The sequence below is a fragment of the Octodon degus genome, unplaced genomic scaffold (assembly GCF_000260255.1).
Source record: "Octodon degus isolate 3935 unplaced genomic scaffold, OctDeg1.0 scaffold00002, whole genome shotgun sequence".
NCBI classification, from domain to species: Eukaryota; Metazoa; Chordata; class Mammalia; order Rodentia; family Octodontidae; genus Octodon; species Octodon degus.
This window is the reverse complement of record NW_004524578.1, coordinates 29705941-29715694: the sequence shown is the minus strand read 5'-3', so window position 1 is coordinate 29715694 and position 9754 is coordinate 29705941. Positions and strand designations below refer to the sequence as shown.

The 9754-nt window shown below is 40.2% G+C and overlaps 1 protein-coding gene across 1 annotated transcript in view; it reads right to left on the bottom strand.

Moving 5' to 3' along the window:
• Gpr176 (G protein-coupled receptor 176) overlaps positions 1–9754 on the bottom strand; it is a 230282-nt gene that overhangs the window by 21744 nt on the left and 198784 nt on the right. The gene's annotated exons all lie outside the window — the stretch shown is intronic.

The window sequence follows — 9754 nt, the reverse complement described above, 5'->3', positions numbered from 1 at the left end:
AAAAAAAAAAAAAAAAAAAAAAGACACTCAGGAAAAAGCATTTCTAGAATTGCTTCAAAAGCATGACAAGACTATGGGATAAATGTGTTCAAAATGAGGAGGAGTATCTTGAGGGGGATTAATGGCAATGTGTCTTTTTTTTTTTTTTCATCTTTATGTATTTGGTACAGGGTCTCACTATGAAGCTCAGACTCATAGTGATCCTCCTGTTTTCAGCCTCCCCACCATTAGGATTACAGGTGTGCGCTACCATTCCTGGACTCCAACAGCTGGCTCAGCGCACCCTGGGAGCAGGACCAGCGAGGCATGTGGTACCGGGGATGAACCCTGGTCCTTATGTTGAGCTATCTCTCCAGCCCACAATGTGTCTTTTATTGTAATAATCTTTTTAAAAAATTTAAGATATTCACTGTATTTTTCAAACACCACACATATATTAAGACCCCATTCTATTAGTTATATCTCTGAATCACTCATTTATATTTTCCATCAATTTCACTTCTGCAAACTGAGAGGCATTTCTCAGATCTCTGTTCCATTTTTATCATTTCTTAATTCACCTAAAAAGTAATAAAACTGTACTTTTAAAACACATTGTATTTGTATCTATGGCAAAGAGCCGATTCTTTATTCCTTGTACCCAGTTATCTTACTCTGGATTTTATTCCCTCATAATCTAACAATTTCCAAGTACTTTTACTTTCTTTCATATAACTCTACTGCATCTGGTCTAGAGGTGCTGGGTCTACTGGATCTTCCTCATGGTTTCCCTCGAATTCTCTTATCATGTTTGATCATGAGCCTGTAGCTTATGGAGGTTGTTTTTCTGTGGTAGGTGATATTCTTTGTTTGTGGAAAGGTTCCAAGTGGATGGCTGAGCACACATTTGTTGGACTTCTGTGCACAAGAAAGAAAACAACCATTATCAAAGATTATTCCAAGAAATGTCAGGCTATAGGGAAGCACTTATGCTAGGGAGAGGCAGAAGACCACAGAACCGGAAGCCCTGCTCTTGGGCTCAAGGCCTGCTCTGGCATTCATTAGCTGTGTGATTATGGGCAAAATGACTTCTTTGTCCTCGGTTATATCATCTGCAAAGTGGACGTAACAACAAACCCTGTGTCCTAAGCATATTAGGAGGGGGCCGGGATGATGGCTTGGTGGAATAAGCACTTCCCTGGCAAGCGCAAGGGCCTGAGTTCAATCCCCGGTTCCGCCAAAAAAAGAAAGAAAGAAGGAAAGAAGGAAAGAAGGAAATAAAGAAAGAAAGAAAAATCTAAGCATATTAGGAGAATTAAAGTGTTAATACAAGTGTATATGTGCAGCACTTAGAATAGTTTCTTGGACATAATATTGCTGGGTAAGCATTATATATTACTGTTATTATTAGTAACATGGGGCAAAAGGGGCCAGAAAGGAAAGATCTGACAAAGAGAGAAAAGAGAGAAGTGGGACCAGAGGAAAAGAAAAGATGTTCAAAAAAAGGACTTAGGAAAGAGAGACACCTTAGGACACACTATTATTCCAGAGAACTTGGGTCTGCTGAAGAAGAATCACCAAGTTTTGCTGGGGTCCCTCAGTGATGCTGCTCTGACAGAATCAGTACACTAGTCTTCACTAAATTCTTTTCCTCCCTAGCAGGGTGGGAACAGCCACCACAAAATCTGCTCATTCACATGTCCAACCTTGAGTTAAGGCACATGCAAGAGGTCTCGGAAGAAGGACGTCACCTCTATAGATGGAGTCCTGCTCCCCCAAATCCATCAAGTTACTATGAAATATCCAAAATGCACCACAGGTATCTCACAGCAACGCACAACCATGATTCATCTCAATGTAGAACAGAAGAGAAATTTTAAAACTACAAAGAATCATAAAAACTGGGGGGAAAAATCAATGATTTTGGCACTGTTATATTAAGAAAAAGTACAAATCTCAGAATAATATGAGCCTAGAAGTGCTTCAAATTACATTAGGTAAATAGCTTGAAACCACCAAGAAAGTATTTATAGAGTGAAAATTTTCTCAATGCTATATGGTCAAGGATATATTACAAATAGTAAGACAATAATTGTAACTGTACTTTTTTTTTTTTTTTTTTTTTGAACCGGGGATTGAACTCAGGCCCTTGAGCTTGCCAGGGAAGCACTTATTCCATTGAGCCATCTCCCCAGCCCCAGGTTTTTTTAAAACCTTTAATAAGACACTCATTCTTACCAGTATCTTCTCCAAGGTAGACACTAAGCCCCCTGTACATTTAGGCTCACAAGAAAATATAGCGAGCCCTTTCTGGTCCTTGTCTTGGTCCAAAAAGTTTATATTTGTAATCCCATAGGTAAATTATTAGAATCCCATCCAGTTAATTCCATTCTACCATACCCCATGCATCCCACAGTGAGAATAAAGACATATTTGTAGTTATGGGGAGCCTAGGGGTCCTCAGTCTAGCCATGATGATAGCTATACTGAAAAGAGGCCTCAACCCAAGGCCAAATCTGAGTTTTATTCATTCACGAAGAAAGGAGTGGGGGCCAGGGAGATGGCTCAGTAGAATAAGTGCTTCCCTGGCAAGTGCAAGGGCCTGAGTTCAATCCCCAAGGATGAGTGATTGTGAGAATGGTGGGAAGTAGGTGAGTGCCGTGAGCTGGGCTTGGTAGGAGCTCTTGACATCACTTCTGCAATATTCAGAGAGAAGGATATGTAGAAAGATTAATCTGCATTACACAAGTGAGATAGTATCTAATGTTTTGGGATCAGTGTTTCAACTCTGATGTATACTCTTCCAAGCCCTAGGAAGTCAGGGTCTCTGTCTCCCAACTGACAGCAACAGTATGGAGCATTGGCTCTTCATTCCATCTTGACCAGGTTCACACTCGAGAGCAGTGGGTAGGGGTTCCCAGGAAACATGCCTGCTCTCTTCAGAGACTACCCCCAGCACCTCAGCTAGACCAATATGCGTTGCTTAATGCCAATTGAAGGAATAAGGAAAAGCCACAGCCAGCTTTGTACATGTCAACACATGAAAACAGGGTCAGGCTCAGCCAAAATGGACACAATTGGTCCTATTTCTAGGAGAGTACCCAGGTGGTCCTCTATAATTAAGAATTTTAATTGAAATGGAAGGAAAAATCATTCCATTAGAAAGTAAAGGATCCTGAGACTGGGTGTGGTGGCATGTGTCTGTAATCTCAGCTCTTGGGAGCCTATAAACAGGAGGATCACTATGAGTCAGATCTAGTAGTAAGACCCTGAACACCCTGTAGAGCCTCCCCCCCCAAAAAAAAAAAAAAAAAAAAAAGGTAAAGGATCGCTAAAGACACTGTTCTGTTTTATTTAAGTATGATTTAGATGTGGCTCCATTGTCACATTGACTTTTTTGAAGAACTGGTTCCTCTTTTTTATAAATAAATAAATGCATAAATAAGTAAGTAAATAAATATTGCCAAGGGACAAAAAAAGTGAGATTTGTGAATTAAGTCCATTTTAAAGACAAATAAAATAACAATTAATTTTACTAAAAGCATTCAATGAATCCCTCTTGCCATTAAGAAAATAAATTTTTGGGGCCAGGGAGATGGCTCAGTAGAAGAAAATAAATTTTTTTCAACATCATGTATTAATACCCATTAAGATACAGCCCCTGGTACCCTATACTTATTATGAAAAGTAGCAGCATCTTGATAGAAACCTGCTCTCTGCTCAAACTGGTGAATTTGCTGCATCCTTGGAAGAGACCTGTGTGACGTCCTCCTGTGGAGCTGAGTGTCTTCCACTTGGCCAGGGAGCCAACTGTTGCCTAAGCCTCCTCTAGAACCTTAATCCCACTGATAGGGGAGAAGCCAAGTCATTTCAAGGCTTTGTCATCTCTCACAGGCTCCACCTCTTATTATCATCACACCAGCTGCTAACTTTTAACACTTGAATTTAAACTGAAGCCAAATCTAAGTCAAATTGAACCCTTAAGTTTGCTTCTCAAGCAAAACCCTCAAAGGGAGCTCTATTTCACAAAAGTCACAGACAAAACAGAAGAAGGAATGAAGGGAACACAACATAGGAATTGTTATGATTTTTGTCTAGTTGTCCCCTCAAAGCCTCATGTAGGTCACGGAGCAGAAGCTGCTGGAGGAGCAGAGTGGTTTGAGGGGTGGGGCCAGAGGACCAGGGCAGAGCTCACGGGGCGGGACCAGAGAGATGCGAACCATTAAAACTGACAGCACACACTGCCCCGCCCTCCCCTAATCCCCCACCCCCATGTGGCGGTCTCTTAGAGGTATGGAGCGGATCATCCGGGACACGGGGGCACCCCATCCTCTCTTCCAGACTTTGTAGCACAGGATGGCAGTGTCTCAAGGTAACTGTGAGCTAAATAAATCTTTCCTTCCCTAAGCTTGAGTGTTGGGAATTTGTCCCAGCAATGATAGAAGAGTAACTAAGACAGGAATAAAGAGATCTACAGTGTACGCAAGACAAAAAAGTTTTCAAAGGCATCATTTCTTCAGCTGTGTGGACTGGAGGGGCACACAGGAGAAGGTACTCCAACATTGAAGAGCTGCAGGGCCAAGTTCTCATTTTCCAAAGAACACTTAACTACACTTAACTAGTTCTTACAAGGATTGTGATATATATATATATATATATATATATATATATATATATATATATTTTTAAAAAACTTTCCCTCTTTAATCTATGCAGATAAATTCTCCAGCTACCCAGAGAGCCTATTGCTGGACAGGTGATACATGGGATTTTTGCTATTCTTATCAGAATTATGGCCAGCGACAAGGATATAAGGGAAAACCAACTAGTAGCTAAAGGGCTGAACTTGCTGGGGTTTTTTTGTTGTTGTTGTTGTTGTTTGTGGAACCAGGGATTGTACTCAGGCCTTTGTGCTTGCCAGGGAAGCACTTACTCCACTGAGCCATCTCCCTGGCCCTCTTGCTGGTTTTTTATGTAATTTTCTGTTCTTTCTTGTCTAAAAATCTGGGCCTTTTCATCACTAATAAAGTGTCAATTTGCTATAACTTGTGATTGAATTACCTAATACATGCTCAACTGTTTCAACTGATTGCTAGCTAATATCACTAGAAAATTATGCTATTTTAGCTACAATTTGACCCCAAAGCTTTTTCTTAAATGATACAGGAAGTTCAAATTAAGTAGGAATTGAATTAACTAGAGAAAGCTATGTGGTTTATTAAAATTCATGGTGAATTTCAAATAATAACTATGAATGAAAAAGCTCTTTATGAAATACATATCTCCAATCTAACCTTGGATAGTTTTTCCTCAGAATACCCTTTCCCAATGAATAACTGAGGCAAAGTTGTACTGGGTTAACCCACACTTAGACTATAAATGCAAATCTTGTGCTTTCTGTTATGTGAAAAATATATACTCACCCATTCTTCCAGGTTGTTTAGTAATTAGTGGCCCTTTCTTGCTCTTTGCTCAGACAAAATTCCCTCCTCACTAATTCCTGTAAACAAAGTTAGCTTACAGAGATAACTTCAAAAGAGAACTAGATGGGTTTAACTCCTTGTACTCTCAGGCTTTGCAAGGCTGCATGTACTCAGATGCAAGATAACCAGAAACTAAACAATGCCCCCAGGAAATTTAGGTTCAGTAGTGGTCACACTGACCCAGAAAACATTATTTTGTGTCAGATGATAAATCTGTTTACCAAACTGGATGTAGATGTGGTTCCATGTTCTAAAAGCCCCCCTGCTTTCTGGGCTAGCTGCTGTTCAGTCTTCTGTGTATAAGAGCTCATAGTCTTGAGCTCAGTAATAAAAGGCTCTTTTAAATTCCTATCTGGCTGATCTGGTTCCCATTCTGAGCAACCCATAACAAAAGTATTAACAGGATTCATTTTTGTAGTATATAAAAACTATATACAGTCCCCCAAAAAAGTCTTTGTCAGGTCAGCTCCTGTGAAGCCACACAAAGAATTCTAGGTCAGTTGCAATATGTGCGCAAAGCAAAGTTTTAGCAACAATGGTATCCACAATGTAGGACAAACAGGATAGCTCAGTCAAGACAAAAAGGTCTCAGTGACCACAGCACGGCCTGGTTCATTCCCGGCGCTCTCTCTTAGAAGTCACAAAGCCCCTCCAATCACTTCTTTGTTCCTCTCACACACAGCAAGATACACACAGATGCATAATGTGATAAGAAATATATAGTCAGAGTCTGAAGCTGATAACTCTTCTGCTTCTTTCCACAACAGTTTGAATTTTTTTCTATATAAATCAACAAGGAAGTTATGGATTCACAAGATATATTGTTCTCTTCTCTCTCACACTAAGTCTACTAACATCCCTGGAAGGCATACTATTCCCTGAAAAGCTTGGGCAGGAATCTTGGAATCACTGGTCCCACCCAACTGTGACAGCATTGGCAATCTTTACAACCACAGGTTTCATTTCCTTTTTTTGGGTGTTGTAGTTTGGAGACAGTTTGTCCCTACTGGAAATCACTACGCTGATCCCCACTGTGCCCAAATTGAGAGGTTCTAGGCCCTTGATCACGTCAGTGAGAGGGATTAATGCTTTTCTCTTGGGACCCAGTCCTTGCTGTCTCAGCCTGGCTTGGTTACTATAAGAGCATGGTAAAAGCGAACCCAGGCACAGCCCTTTCTCTCACACGCATGCTCCTCTCCCAGGATACCTCTTCTCCTGTGGTTTCCTGCCATGAGCTAAAGCCTCAGAAGATTCTCATCAGAAGCCAAACAGATGCCAGTGCCATACTTTTGAACTTCCAATGTCTATAGTAACAGAAGATGGACTAAATCATTAGGTGCATGGAGAAAGCTTCCAGAGGAAAGGTGGAAACAAATGACCTGACTTCCTCTGGCTTTGCTGGGATCAGCAGCCAAACAAGACATGCTTGACAGAATGGAGAGGAAGTAGCTTGCCACCCTCAACATCCACCATATAGGCCAGGCCACCTAGAAGTCCTGGTGAGTGGAGCGGGGTTATTCCTCATCTAATATATTGTAAGGGTGTGAAAAGGTACCTTATTTGAAAATTCTGCCAACTTTCCTTAACATCGAACAGTTTTATAACTATGAATTGTTTTATAAAGACTGAAATAAATGCATGAATTAAAACTTGAATATTACTTTATCAGAATCATCAGAGTTTGTTCTGTGTATTCAGTTTTGTAGGTACACCTATTAACAACTGCCTTTGATCAACAAGCTGATGGTATACTGTCTCCCTGTCACCAATAAATGGTGTCAGAGCAATTTGGGAGAAAGGAATTCAACACTGATAATTCATGCCATACTCTAATTAGTGCTGTGAATGTACATGGAATACTCATATACTCCCTTATACTCCCTCTGTTCCAGTAATTATAATTATGCAGTCTGAAAAAGAAAATTGTATTGGAAATATTCCCAAGGACCTCAAGGGTAAGATAATTAGAGGACTAAGAAAGAAAAATGAGCCCAAATGTACTTTACTCCATCCAGTGGGACCCAGCAAGGGTGATGGGAGCTAGAAAAATAAGATTTTGGAAACTACAGCATCTCACTCCTTAGGATCTGGCTGAATCTGAACATGATATTGATTAAAAAATGAAAATACCAGCCCTTTCCATATAGCTGAGTTTGGGAAGGAGGCACAGGAAAGATTGAGGAGGGTGAGGAGCAGAAATGATAGCACTAATCTAACAGATGTCAAACTGTCCCATGACTGGGGAGGCTACAGTTCCCTACAGTAGATCTCCCACATGTCCTTCATCACTACGTGTCCTGTCTCCACCAGGAAGAAGGGCAGCAGGAAAGGCAAGTTTGTAGAATGAGGATCTGGGGCAGCCAGAGTGGCAGATGGAGGAATAGCTAGAGGTGGCCAGATCCAGGACAGGGTCAGAGACCAGATGACCAAAGCAGGGAAGGCTCTAGAAGGAAGTGATAAACTTGAAGGTCAAAGCAAGGTCAAGAATAGAACACAAGAAGCATTAAAACTATGAATTACAGCACAGAGCCCATGAGAGTTCACCAATAAAATAGAATGGAATAAATTATCAAACAGAATACTAAGAGCCAAGAACTCTTTGCAAGGAGAGAGGGAGTAAAGTAACTGAAAGAATAGACTGGCACATTAATTGCACAGAAGGTCAACAAGTAAGACACATGGATTTACAGTCAGAAGTAGACATGGTTCATACTGAGGTATGCAGTGAACCAACAGGATATATTTAAGGGCCTTGCTGATGTGCCTTGATTTGAGTAGTGCTTGTCTGTAATGAAGTGCTTGTGACTGGGCAGAAACAATACCTTTCCAAAGCAAATCCTAAATTTTCATTCTCTCTTTTCTAACAGGGTGGAGAGACTGGAAGGGAGCAAAAATTCAAAGCAAAATAGTAGAATTACTTCAATTCTATTTATTTCCCTATTTTGCATGTATGCTTCACAGTGACTATTTAAGACAACTTTGACTTTATGTGCTTGAACCTCCATTTTCCACACTCCTGAAAATTGGACAACAGGATTAATTCCTTTGTATAATTTTTCTAATAATCTAGGATTTGTAATAACTGTGGCTGCAGTGACACATATAAAAAGAGAATTCTTGTAGCATTTCATGAATAATCAGCTTCCAATTCCTGTATTTTTCCTCTAATATTAGTTGATTTGACTAACAGTGAGTTATTTGCCACGTAATTTTCCTCATAGTTTAGAATAAAACCAGCACAAAAAACTATTAGCCTGCTTAAAGCACTGAGATCAATGAGATATGACCTCCTAATTTTCCCATTATAAAACAAGAGGCAGGAAGAAATTATTTCTATTCTGTGAAATATTGATTTTCTGCTTCATGGGTGTGTGAAGTATTAGATTTCACAAGGTAACCAATGTCACATATATAAGCGGATGAAGCAAATAAGACAAAACATAAAATCTTTTCTTTCATTAAACCATCATCTCCAGTAGCCTGCTTTATTATTCTTATAAAAGTTTAAAATTTCAAATACCATGGCTGAAGATCATTGGCTGTTAGCCAATATTACACATTCATGTAGCTGGAGAACCCTGGAAAAGTTACCTACACTTACTTTCCTTATTTCCAGATAAACTTAAGTAAATCTTCAAGTTAGAAAAGTTGTCCTTGCATCTATGGAAATAGCACCCTACACACAATCTCATCTGACCAGAACACCTAAATTTGAAAAGGTGTTTTCACTAATTGTTAAGACTTCTGGGCCAGGGAGAAAGAGCAGCAGCATAAGCGCCTTTCTGGCAAGTGCAAGGCACCAAGTTCAATCCCTGGTACAGCAAAAAAAAAAAAAGACTTCTGAGAAAAACAATATCTGAAGGTCCTGTAGATGGTAATCTGCCTCTAAGATGATCAATGGTCCCTGCCCCTAGGTCTTCATACTCCATGTGGGCCTCTCCCAGAGTGAACAGAGGCACCCAATGTACACAGGACAAGACAGAAGCAATAGTCAGAGCCAACAGTTACTTTTCTAAGGCTAAGTCATGCCATTTCTGTTTTAACCTCTTTTGAATCACTTGGTATAGAGAAAGCCAACTGATATGTCTGAAAATCTAAGGTCTGCTGCGAACGGGCCCATGCAGTAAGGAATAGAGGCCTCCTGCCAACAGCAAGCTGATGTAGAAGTGGAACCTTGAGCCCATTTCAAACCTTGATATAACTGGATCTTGGGCCAATGTCCTGACTGCAACTTTAGATTTTTTTTTTTTTTTTTTTTTTTGGTGGAACCAGGGATTGAACTCAGGCCCTTG